The 13,353-nt window shown below is 45.8% G+C and overlaps 1 protein-coding gene across 7 annotated transcripts in view; it reads left to right on the plus strand.

The window, feature by feature from the left end:
• Nucleotides 1-13,353, plus strand: part of LOC122554242 (CMP-N-acetylneuraminate-beta-1,4-galactoside alpha-2,3-sialyltransferase-like) — a 627,037-nt gene that overhangs the window by 135,644 nt on the left and 478,040 nt on the right. The window contains exon 1 of one of the 7 annotated variants that reach the window (XM_043698961.1): nt 2,641-2,718. The exons of 1 other annotated variant lie outside the window; for it this stretch is intronic. The gene's annotated coding sequence lies outside the window, so the exon portion shown is untranslated. Of the gene's footprint in view, nt 1-2,640; nt 2,736-2,938; nt 3,224-3,273; nt 3,340-13,353 lie in introns of those variants that run through there. 5 more of the 7 variants (XM_043698960.1, XM_043698966.1, XM_043698959.1 and 2 more) reach the window with 5 other exon arrangements.

The raw sequence follows: 13,353 nt of genomic DNA on the forward strand, positions 1-13,353 counted from the left end.
TATATCATCGATAGTCACAGGTGAGGTGCCTGAAGACTGGAGGTTGGCTAACATGGTACCATTATTTAATAAAGGTGGTAAGGACAAGCCAGGGAACTATAGACCTGTGAGCCTGACGTCAGTGGTGGGCAAGTTGTTGGAGGGAATTCTGAGGGACAGGATGTACATGCATTTGGAAAAGCAAAGACTGATTAGGAAGAGTGAACATGGCTTTGTGCGTGGGAAATTATGTCTCACAAACTTGATTAAGTTTTTTGAAAATGTAACAAAGAGGAGTTATGAGGGCAGCATGATGGACGTGATCCATATGGACTTCAGTAAGGTGTTTGATAAGTTTCCCCATGGAAGACTGGTTAGTAAAGTTAGATCTCACTGAATACAGGGGGAACTAGCCATTTGGATACAGAACTGGCTCAAAGGTAGAAGACAGAGGCTGGTGGTGGTGGATTGCTTTTCAGACTGGAAGCCTGTGACCAGTGGAGTGCCACAAGGATCGGTGCGGAGTCCATTATTTTTCTTCATTTGGATATGAATATAGGAGGTATAGTTAGTAAGTTTGCAGGTGACACCAAAATTGGAGGTGTGGTGGACACTGAAGAAGGTTACCTCAGATTACAACGGATCATGATCAGATGGGCCAATGGACTCAGGAGTGGCAGATGGAGTTTAATTTTGATAAATGTGAGGTGTTGCATTTTGGGAAAGCAAATCTTAGCAGGTGAGGTCCTAGGGAGTGTTGCTGAACAAAGAGACCTTGGAGTGCAGGTTCATAAATCTCCTTGAAAGTAGTTGCATGTCGATGGGATAGTGAAGAAGGTGTTTAGTATGCCTTCTTTTATTGGTCAGAGCATTGAGTATAGGAGTTGAGAGGTCATATTTTGGCTGTGCAGGAAGTTGATTAGGCCACTTCTGAAATGTTGTGTACAATTTGGGTCTCCTTCCTACTGGAAGAATGTTGTGAAACCTGAAAGGATTCAGAAAGGATTTACAAGGATGTTGCCAAGGTTGGATGATTTGAGCTATAGGGAGAGACTGAATAGGCTGGGGCTATTTTCCCTGGAGCGTCAAAGGCTGAGGGGTGACCTCAGAGGTTTATAAAATCATGAGGGGCAGATAGGATAAATAGACAAAGTCTTTTCCCTGGGGTGGGGGAATTCAGAAGTAGAGGGCATAGATTTAGGGTGAGAGGGGAAAGATATAAAAGGGACCTAAGGGGCAACTTTTTCATGCAGAGCTTGGTTCGTATGTGGAATGAGCTGCCAGGGGAAGTGGTGGAGGCTGGTACAATTGCAACATTTAAAATGCATCTGGATGGGTATATGAATCATGTGATGGATCAGTGGTGCTGGAAGAGCACAGCAATTCAGGCAGCATCCGAGGACAGGCAAAATCGACGTTTCGGGCTTCAAGCTTTATTCCTGATGAAGGGCTTTTGCCCGAAACGTCGATTTTGCCTGTCCTCGGATGCTGCCTGAATTGCTGTGCTCTTCCAGCACCACTGATCCAGAATCTGGTTTCCAGCATCTGCAGTCATTGTTTTTACCTCATATGAATCATATGGGCCAAGTGCTGGCAAATGGAACTAGATTAGGTTGGGATATCTGGTCGGCATGGACAAGTTGGACTGAAGGGTCTGTTTCCGTGCTATCTATCTCTTTGACTCTGTTTAGGGTCAAATTATGTGTAACATACTGAAGCGTCTCAGGTAACAGAAGGGCTGATAAGGATAATAGGCTTCCAGAAAGCATTTGACGCAGTGCTGCACAAGAGATCGGTAAACAAATTTAGAGCTCCAAATCTTCCGCCTGCCCCCCACCACTCTTACCAACTCCATTCCCATCCGCCTGCTCCCTACCCACCCCTCACCAATTCCATCCTCATCCCCATCCCAGATACAACACCGACTCGGTTCCACCCTCTTGACCTGACCTACTTGTTCACCTTCCTTCCTACCTATCCACTTCCCTCCGACCTATCACAATCACCTCCGATCTTCGCCCAGCGATCGCCATTCCAGCTTTCTTTCCCCAGCTCCACTCCTCTGCCCCTATTTATTTCTCAGCCCCTTTCCCCTTCCCCAGTCCTAATGATGGGTTAAGCCTGAAATGTCGACTCTCTTGCTCCTCAGATGCTTCCGTGCTTTTTCCAGCACACTATGCTTTATTGATTTGAAAGCTCATGGAACTAAAAGGACAGTAAATGCCAAAAGAGAAAATGCTGGAAAATCTCAGCAGGTCTGGCAGCATCTGTAAGGAGAGAAAAGAGCTGACATTACGAGTCTAACCTAACTGACCCTTTGTCAAAGCCCAGTAAATGCCAGTTTGGAGTGGACTTCGCGCCTATGATACTAACAGTAAAATAAGTAACCAGTTGGCAAATTTACCCGAATAAGCGGCCTTCCCCAAGCTGAACAGATACACCAAGTTTATTGCAAATGCCAAATTGGTCTACGTTTTCCTTTACCAAAATGGCGCCGACGCATCACTGTTTCGTTGGTATCAGGGACATTGGATGCAGCCCGCATTCGGATCAACAGAGGACTGCGCAGGCTTCGGATTCCTCGTTCACTGGAGCGGCTGTGCGGTGGGCTAGAGGGGGAGGGGTCTGTGCGTCGCCACCAAGTGGCCTTCGGAAAGCTAACGGAGATGCAAGATTGAACGGAGGTGGGAGGCAGTGCGATTCGATGGCGAAGAAATGACCAGAGGTGCGAAGGAAAAGGTAGAAAACAGAACAAAGTAAGAACCTAACCCCAATTCCCAGGGAAATCAGTTGATAGCGACACAGCACATACTTTAAAGATTGGAGGCGGAGATACTCACGCCTCTGACTGAATCGTGCGCTGCAACGCAGTCGTCGTCGTTGTCGTCGTCGAATTGAGTACGCATGCGCGGTATTGGATGCCTGGCACGCACCGGAGCGTTTGATTGCAGCGTAACGGACAAATGTAGCACGGGACGGGGGAGCTGGCCCCTGATTTTCACGAATAAATTTAGTAAGGGAGGGGGAAAGGATCACAGGTAGAAATGAAGTCCAAGAGGTCGGAAGCTTTTGAATTTGGGTACGCTTATGCAGGGCGACCACCTCCATCCCCATCCCCCAACTCACATCAGTAAGCGGTTGCTATGTGTGCTCCAGCCCTTGGTGTGATGAGTAGCCGATTGATCTGTCAAGTGTTAAACAGTAATGAGCAGCCACGGCCTTGGGATTAATACGTTATCGGACGGTACGTCGAGTGTCTCTTGTCCGCAAGAGTTGACGGTTTTTGCGATGTTGGTGTTCGACTATATGTTTAAGCAGTGGGCTGGGCACAGAAGGATTTTGATTAAATGCTGGAGTGTGGTAGGTACGAGTGCCAATTGCAACTCGACCTAGCGCTTTTTTTAAAAAAAATTGAGCATTAATTGCTAACGGCTAGAGGCAAAGTGCGGAGTATAAGCCTGTAAGTTAAAGTGACATTGATGAGAACAGTGTTTTATATTTGCTTGCCTTTCGATTTTCACTTAATTAAGAAAGGTTGTGTACATCGATGATGTAACTTCAGTTTATTCACCACAGTGAGGCTACATGTACACCAGTTTAAAATTTGGTAGGTTATGATATAATTGAGTGCAGACCCTGTCAATACGGATATTTGCTTAAGGGTTCTTCGATTGACTCCAGTTTTAATAGCCGTTATGGTATTCTCCAGGGTATTGAGCTCCAGTCGGATATATAGCAGTCAAGATGCAGGATCTGTTCTGACACCTATCATTGACATTCCCCGGGTAGCAGCAACAAGAATATACTTGTCGCTGATATAGGGAGGGGATAGTTTTTGGAATTTACTTCTGCAAGCCAAAAAAAATGAAGTAATGAGTTCAAAACTGTCTGGATACTTAAGGATTATTATACCCTCAATTCATGAAAAACTGCTTTTGTAAATAAAAAGTGTTACTGAAATAACATGCTGCCACTGACGTGATTGCACTGAAGTGAAGTCTTTGGCGTCAGATGTTTGCGAGGCTGTAGTACAATGCTATGTGCTATAATTGAGCGGTTACCATCCTCCATTCACTGTTTTGTATCCCTTTGCTAGTTGTGACCCCCTCCTTTTCTCTTCTGCTGTTGGATGATGACAATGTTCGTGAAACCTCTTCCCTCAGTTTGTTTCAGTGTTCACTGCTGTTCATTTTTGATTGTGATGGATTGCAGTACTTTGATTTGATGTGCTAATTATGAGGTTATGTAGCTCTGACCACAGTATTTTGCTTCTGCTCTACCCGATGTTGCTGTTATACTCCTTGTTAGTTGCCTAGCTCAATGATAGAGCGAAGAATGTACTGTGGTGCGACGTTATTGATTGTGGTGGGGGACAGTTAAGGTAGCCACAGTATTTGGTGAATGCCAGGTTTAAAATGCTAAAAGCAGCCAAAATCTGTTCCATCTTAAATGATGGGCGTGTCTTGTTTCACAATGGAAACAGCCCACAACATGAAGACAGGACTTCATCTCCACAGGATTGTCATTTTTGTTCAGGTCGATACTGTCAAAAATAGATATGTGACAGGATGATGTTAACTAGACTTTTCTCTTTTGTTACTTCTCTCACTACTTGTCACAGTGGTGTTTTATGTCCTTTCAAATGATGTTCAATACAGAATTATAGTAGTTACAGCATTGAAGGCCATTTGATCCAACTATATTTGTGTCAGCCCTCCTTTTTTCATTCATGAGGTGTGGGCATCACAGGTTTGGCCAACATATATTGTCCATCCCTATGGAACAGATGACATACTCCCAACTCATTTGCCCCTCTCTGCATTCAAGCACATTTCCTCCTCTTCAGATATTTAGAACAGAAAGGAAGCTGAAAAATGTGTTGCTGGAAAAGCGCAGCAGGTCAGGCAGCATCCAAGGAGCAGGAGAATCGACGTTTCGGGCATAAGCCCTTCGATACACATCGGATGTTCTGCAACCTCGAAGTATGAACCAATTGCTGGAAATGGAATCAGATTTGATGATTCACTGTTTGGTCAAAGTGAGCACAACCAGCAGAGTGGCCTCCTTGTGTGTCTGAATGTTCTAAATATCTAGGAGAAAGTGAGGACTGCAGATGCTGGAGATCAGAGCTGAAAAATGTGTTGCTGGAAAAATGCAGCAGGTCAGGCAGCATGCCCGAAACGTCGATTCTCCTGCTCCTTGGATGCTGCCTGATCTGCGCTTTTCCAGCAACACATGTTTCAGCTCTGATCTCCAGAATCTGCAGTCCTCACTTTCTCCTAGATATTTAGAACATTCAGGCACACAAGGAGGCCACTCTGCTGGTTGTGCTCACTTTGACCAAACAGTGAATCATCAAGTCTGATTCCATTTCCAGCAATTGGTTCATACTACTTGAGGTTGCAGAACATCCGATGTGTATCCAAACACCTGTTTAGGTTGCTGTGGCTTATACCCTTTGGGACAGAGCGAAACCCCTTATCACCCTTGGGTGAAAAACAAATTCTCCTCTAATCCTTCAACCAGTCATTTTAAGTCCATGCTCTGCTAAGGGAAGTAAGCCTCTCATAACCATGTATACACCAATAAAATCTTTATTCTGTTTCCTCTGTTCCAAGAAAAACAACCCCATTCAGCCCATTATTTCCTCATAGTTCTGAAAAGATGTTTGTGAATCTCCTCTCTAATCTATCCCTTCTGTAATGGGGGTGACTGGAATTTCACATAGTACTCAAACTGTGGTCTAACTGATGACTTGTTACTTTCAAGGTCTGTTGGCATGCACTCAAGTCCCTCACATCCACTAAGCCTCTCAGTATTGTCCTATTTAGTGAGTATTATTTTGCTTTGTTTGTCCTTACCAAATGCATCAGAAGACTAATCTAGGCTGAATATAGAGTACTGATTCATCTAGGAGGGCAGATTTTGCTGATAAGCAGGAGGTTTCCTTCCCATGTTTGACCTTCTGCTACAAGACCTCCTGAGAGTAATGAATAAAGTGTGTGCCACTGGAAAAGCACAGCAGGTCAGGCAGCGTACGAGGAGCAGGAGAACCAATGTTTCGGGCATCAGTCCTTCACCAGAAGTGAGGCTTGTGCATAGGGGCCGAGAGAGAAATGGATGGGGGGGTGGGGTTGGGAGGAAGGTAGCTGAGAAAGCGATAGGTGGGAGAAGGTGATCGGTCAGAAGGGAAGTGATGGACAGGTCTGGGGGGCGGTGCCCAGTTGGAAGCTTGGGACTGGGATAGTGTGAAGGGAGAGGAAATAAGGAAGCTGTTGAAATCCACATTTATCCTGTGTGGTTGCAGGTGGAATATGAGTCCAAGGTGGAATATGAGTCGTTCTTCCTCTAGGCATCGGGTGGGAACAGTTAGACGGTGGAGGAAGCCCATGACCTGCAATTCCTTGACGGAGTGGGAAGGGGAGTTGAAATGTGGGGTTGGTGGGTGCGGTGATCCCAGAGATGTTCTCAGAAATGATCTGCAAGAAGGCATCCTGTCTCCCCGATGTAGAGGAGACCACACCGGGTGCAGTGGATGCAGTAGATGATATTGGTAGAGATACAGATAAATTTCTGACTGATGTGGAAGGATCCCTTGGGGCCTTGGACGGAGATGAGGGGAGTGGTATGGGCACAGGTTTTGCATTTCCTGTGGTGGCAGGGAAAGGAGTAGGGTGTGGGCTGGTGGGGGTGTGGACCTGATGAGGGAGATGTGGAGGGAATGGTCTTTCCGGAATGCAGATAGGGTTGGGGAGGGAAATATATCTTTGGTGATGGCATCCGTTTGGAGGTGGCGGAGGATGATGTGATGCATGCAGAGGTTGATGGAGTGGAAGCTGAGGACCGGGGGGTTCTGTCTTTGTTGCGTTGGGAGGGATGGGGGTCAAGGGCGGTGGTGCGTGAAGTGGAGGAGATGCACTAGAGGGCATTGTCAACCACGTGGGAAGGGAAGTTGCGATTGTGAAAGAAGGAGGCCATCTGGGACTTAGTGAGGTGGAATTGGTCATTCTGGGAACAGATGCAGCGGAGGAGTTGGGAATAAGAGATAGCGTTTTTACAGGAAGTAGAGTAGAAGGAGGTGTCGTCTTGGCAGCTGAGGGAGTCGGTAGACTTGTTGTAGATATCTGTGGTTATTCGGTCACCGGAAACGGTGATGGAGAGGTCCAGGAAGGGGAGGGAGGTGTCCAAGATTGTCCAGGTGAATTTGAGGTCGGGGTGGAAGGTGTTGGTAAGGTGGTTGAACTGTTCAACCTCATCGTGGGAGCATGAGGCTGCGCCGATACAGTCATCATTGTAGCCGAGGAACAGACGGGGGAGTGGTGCTGGTGTAACTGCGGAAGATGGACTGTTCCACATATCTGATAAATAGGCAGGCATAGCTAGGTCCTATGCGAATGCCCATGGCTACCCATTTGGGTTTGGAGGAAGTGGGATGATTGGAAGGAGAAGTTGTTGATGGTGAGGACCAGTTCAGCCAGCAGATGAGGGTGTTGGTGGAAGGGTACTGGTTGGGATGGCGTGAGAGAAAGAAACTGAGGGCTTGGAGACCTTCATCGTGGCGCATCGATGTGTACAGGGACTGCGTGTTCCCGGTGAAGATGAGGCGTTCAGGGCCAGGGAAACAAAAATTTTGGAGGAGGTGAAGGACATAGATGATGTCATGAATGTAAGCGGTGAGCACCTGGACTAAGGGGGACAGGATGGTGCTGAGGTAGGAAGAGATGAGTTTGGTGGGGCAGGTGCAGGCTAAGACAATGGGTCGACCAAGGCAGTCAGGTTTGTGAATCTTGGAAAGGAATCAGGCAGTGCAGAGTTCACTGACAGTGAGGTAGGAGGCTGTGGGTGGGAGATTCTCAGAGGTGATGAGGTTGTGGATTGTCTGGGAGATGATGGTTTGGTGATGGGAGACAAGGCCATGAGCAAGGGGGCAGTAGGAGGAGGTGTCTGCGAGTTGGCACCTGGCTTCAGCAGTGTATCATCATCTGTTGCATCTGGTGTGGTCTCCACTACATCGGGGAAACAGGAGGCCTTCTTGCGGATCATTTCAGAGAACGTCTCTGGGACACCTGCACCCATCAACCCCACTGCCCCGTAGCTGAATACTTCAACACCCCCTCCCACTCCGTCAATGACATGACATGCAGGTCCTGGGCCGCCTCCACCACCAAACTGTTAGCACCCGATGCCTGAAGGAAGAATGCCTCATATTCCGCCTTAGGACCCTGCAACCACAAGGGATAAATGTGGATTTCAATAGCTTCCTCATTTCCCCTCTCCCCACATTATCCCAGTCCCAAGCCTCCAACTCTGCTCCACCCTCCAGACCTGTCCATCTCTCCCCCTGATCTATCACCACCTCCCTCACCTTCACCCACCTATTGCTTTCTCAGCTACCTTCCCCCCCCTCCTCCCCCCAACCCCACCCCCCCCCTTCCATTTATCTCTCAGCCCGAACCCACAAGCCTCACTCCTGATGAAGGGCTTGTGCCCGAAACATCGATTCTCCTGCTCCTTGGATGCTGCCTGACCTGCTATGCTTTTCCACTGACAAACTCTTGACTGTGATATCCAGCACCTGCAGTCCTCACTTTCTCCTCATGAGAGTAAGGAGTCAATATTGAGGACTCCCTGTACTCTCTCAAAACTATAGTCTATACTGATGGAAGTTTGCTCTACAATGACCCACACATCCTGGCTATGTTATGTTCCACTGGAGATTATTGGGAGGGTGTTGTTTTGGAAGTCTTCAGCATTGACTCAAGACCTCATTGAAATCTCGAGGCATCAGGTGGAACATTGAGTGAGAAACGTCGTGCTAATCACCACCTTCCAAACTGCTCGCCCCCCACGAATGATGAATCAGTACTCCTCCATGTTGAAAATCAATTGGACAAAGCAATGAGGGTGGCAAGGACACAGACTGTACTCTGGGTGGGGGGGTTTCAGTGTCCATCACCAAGAGTGACTTTGTTGAACAATTGTCTATGGACCTGGTCAGGCATAGTTGCTAGACTGGATTTGCAGCAATGTTCTCTGTAAGCTGTGTGTATGTACAGGGTGAAAGTGAGGACTGCAGATGCTGGAGACCAGAGTCGAGAGTGTGATGGTGGAAAAGCACAGCCGGTCAGGCAGCATCCGAGGAGCAGGAGATTCAACGTTTTGGGCAGGAATGAGGCAGGCGGCACGGTGGCACAGTGGTTAGCACTGTTGCCTCACAGCGCCAGAGACCCGGGTTCAATTCCCGCCTCAGGCAACTGACTGTGGAGTTTGCACATTATCCCCGTGTCTGCGTGGGTTTCCTCCCACAGTCCAAAAATGTGTGGGTTAGGTGAATTGGCCGTGCTAAATTGCCCATAGTTAGGTGAAGGTGTAAATGTAGGGGAATGGGTTTGGGTGGTTTGCACTTTGGCGTGTTGGTGTGGACTTGTTGGGCTGAAGGGCCTGTTTCCACACTGCAAGTAATCTAATCTAATCAAAGTTTGTGAGAAGATTTGTAGCTCGGGTGCTCGTTGTTGTGGTTCTGTTTGTCGAGCCAGGAATTTGTGTTGCAGATGTTTCGTCCCCTGTCTAGATGACCTCCTCCGTGCGTGGGAGCCTCCTGTGAAGAGCTTCTATGATCTTTCCTCCGGCATTTGTAGTGGTTTGAATCTGCCGCTTCCGGTTGTCAGTTCCAGCTGTCCATTGCAGTGGTCGGTATATTGGGTCCAGGTCGATGTGCTTATTGAATTCATGTTGCTTGTCATCCTCGTGTGTGGCTACTAAGGATAGCTGGTCGTGTCGTTTCGTGGCTAGTTGGTGTTCATAGATGCTCATCCACAGATTCAATCAATAAACACATTGACCTGGACCCAATATACCGACCACTGCAATGGACAGCTGGAACTGCCAACCGGAAGCAGCAGATTCAAATCACTACAAATGCTGGAGGAAATATCACAGAAGCGCTTCACAGGAGTCTCCCAAGCACTGAGGATGTCACCTAGACAGGGGGCGAAACATCTGCAACACAAATTCCTGGCTCAGTGAACAGAACCACAACAATCTAATTAATCTAATCTAAGTGTGTGCAGAAGAGAAAATAATCAGGAATGCTGGTTTGCGGCAGGTGAAGAAGTAACCTATATGGAAAACACTTAATCACATTCTCACTAATTTATCTTGCATAGATGCATCAGTCCATCACAATATTGACAGGAGTGATTATCGTGCAGTCTTTATCCATCGTGTTGTGTGGTATGACCATTGTGCTAAATGGGGTTTTTATATTTTTATCAGATCTAGCAGTTAAAAAGTAGAGATACATGAGATGCTGTGGTTCATCAGCAGCAGAACTGTATTGAGCCAAGAAGCTGTAATCTCATAGCCCAGCGTAAGACCCTGGTCATCCATTACCATCTTGCTGGGAAACCAACTTCGAATGACTTAAGTGTTCAGGAGAAACATTAGGTAATCTGCTTGCATGCAAAATTGTCGGAATCCCAAAGTATATGCTGACGAGTAGAGAGACTAATTTGTGGTAGACAATAGAGAAAAATCTTGGCTGACGTTGAAGTAAGGGAGCTCATTGTTTTGGTTTATTTCAAATGGAGCTTAAATGTCCTAAAGACTGGCAGTTGTATCAAACAGCATATCCTTTAGACAGTTAGCAACAAACAAGATACTACCGTACCTGACTAGTTTACACTTAGAAATATTGCAACTGTACATTGGATGTAATCCTGCAATTGGACAACAGTGCGAAGAATTATGCCAACGAACAATTTAGGATTGTCAGTTTGACTCCGTGTAGGGCACGTATATTTGCAGCAACATATATGAATACACATGGCCTTGTTCTTCGCAGAGACCAAAAAAATTGCATGCAATATGTGTCTTTGAACTCAACAATATTAGTGAGAGCCAACTGCTGATTTTGTTTTATTCATTCGTGGAATGAGGGCATTGGTGGCTAGGCCAGCGTTTTAATGCCCATCCCTAACTGCCCAGAGGGCAGTTAAGAGTCAACCACATTGTTGTGGGTCCGGAGTCACATGTAGGTCAGACCAGCAGTTTCCTTCCCTCAGGGACATCAGTGAACCAATTGAGTTTTTCCAACACTCGACAATGGATTTGTGGTCATAATAGACTATTAATTCCAGATATTTATTGAATTCAGATATCACCATCTCCCATGGCAGGATTCGACATGAGGTCCCCAGAACATTACCTGGGTCTCTGGGTTAGGTGATCAGCGATATTAACACTAGGCCATTGCCTTGCTCAAACAGAGCTAACCTGCTTTGTTTTTAAGAATATTGTATCTCTACCATGTGGAAGCAAACCATTTGGCCCATCAAGTCCATCAACCCCCTTAGCCTATCCTTGTAACCCTGCATTTCCTCTGGCTAATCCACCTCGCCAACACATCCCTGGACACTATGGGCAATTTAGCATGGCCATGCAACACTTGTTTAAAATCTAAAGCCTGGCAGTTAACTGTCAATTGTATTAATGATGAATTCACCATGGCAATACCTCTACCAATCAGAATCTACTTGCTAACCAATTAGCATCTTCACTCGTGCAATATAAATTAGGGTTTTTCACTTGAATTGGTATTTTTGTGAAATGTTCTGATTGAGTGCAAAATGCTGTTTTTCTGCAATATTCAAATTCTAGACTAAATCATTATTTGAGCGCATTTAAATTTTGTAAATTAATGTCATTTAGTAAACGTAAATATCGGATTAGTGTTGCATCAAGCAAGTCTACAACTTAAATTTCGCCCAACTGATTGATATCGATACTCTCCATACTCCTCTAATGCTGTCATTGCCCATTTATTCATCATCTCTTCACTTCACAAGTGATCCCTAGTGACATATCTGCCATAAAACATTGGAGGCTGAAATGCATCACGCAGGGCTTGTAGTCACACCCCATAAATCAAGTAATTTAGATTTAGTCATTGGCCAGGGACAGTTAGTTATGACTGCATGTGAGACAGCTATAGAGATCCAAAGGAGGCATTGGAGGACCTTCAGCTCTTGCACATGTCCATCAAGATTTATAGGTTTTGTAGCCTGTGTACACGGGGTGAAAACTGCATTGTGAATTAGCACACTGATCATAGCACTGTGGTGTGGGGAACCATTTAATTTTGGGAAATAGGTACTGTTCCTGCAGATAAGAGGTGCTGTCTATCTAGTTTCACATTAAGAATATCTCATTGGAACGGGAGAATATTTTTGAGTGAGATCAAGAGGATCCATTTCTCATAGTCAGTGTGGATATTATGGACGTATGTCGAATAAAGATAAAATAAACATCAGCAGATGCTGGTGATCTGAAACAAAAACAGAAATCGTTGGAGAAACTCAGCAGGTCTGGTAGCATCTGGGAACAAAGCAGAGTTAATGTTAACTACTTTTTTCCCCACAGATGCTGTCAGATTTGAGTTTCTCCAGCAATTTCTGATTTAAGAAAGATGTTCCATTAAGGGAATATGAGAAACTATTGTTAGGTTCTTTTCCTGAGTTTTCTCACGCTAGATGCAATTCACACACACTAACTTCTGCAAACAGTTCAAGTTTATTAAACCTGTACAAGCTGGGTGACCCACTTTGACCCTCTTCGCAGGCGTGTGAAGTCAAGTCAGAAGAGGCCCCGAACAAAGAAAACACATCCCTTTTATATAGGTCAGTTGGTAATGCTTACAGAACTCTGGCCACTCCCTCACAGTCACATGCCACTCAAGATACAATGCAGTGACCACCTCACCTCCAGAAACAATGTAATGTAAATCATCCCTTAATGGTCAGATCTGGTGTGAATTGTATTTTTTGTGTAACTATAGGGTGCACTCAGCATTTCAATTGCAGTGTTCCAACTGACTTCTGAATAGGTGGTGGTGATGATACAAATGCAAGGGATGGGAATGTAAATTCCCACATTCCACCTATAAGATAAAGACATAGCACAATATCCCTGGGGCTTTCAATTTCTTGCAGGTCAGCAGAGCAAATTAACTCTTTAATATCACGCTATGGGCTAATTTAGAAAGCAGAACTACAAAGGCAGTAATCTCTGGTTATGTAATAGTCTTTAGGCTAGCTTTTTTAAATTCCAGTTTTTTAATGAATTCAAATTTAACCATCTGCCGTGGGAATTTGGGATTGCTTGTCCAATGACATTTCTGCTACATCACTACCTTCCTCAGTGCAAGATAGACACACATTTAGTAGATCATAGAGTTATAGAGATGTACAGCATGGAAACAGAGCCTTCAGTCCAACCTGTCCATGCCGACCAGATATCCAAACCCAATCTAGTCCCACCTGCCAGCACCCGGCCCATATCCCTCCAAACCCTTCCTATTCATATACCCATCCAAAT

This window comes from Chiloscyllium plagiosum, chromosome 11, assembly GCF_004010195.1.
Source record: "Chiloscyllium plagiosum isolate BGI_BamShark_2017 chromosome 11, ASM401019v2, whole genome shotgun sequence".
NCBI classification, from domain to species: domain Eukaryota; kingdom Metazoa; phylum Chordata; class Chondrichthyes; order Orectolobiformes; family Hemiscylliidae; genus Chiloscyllium; species Chiloscyllium plagiosum.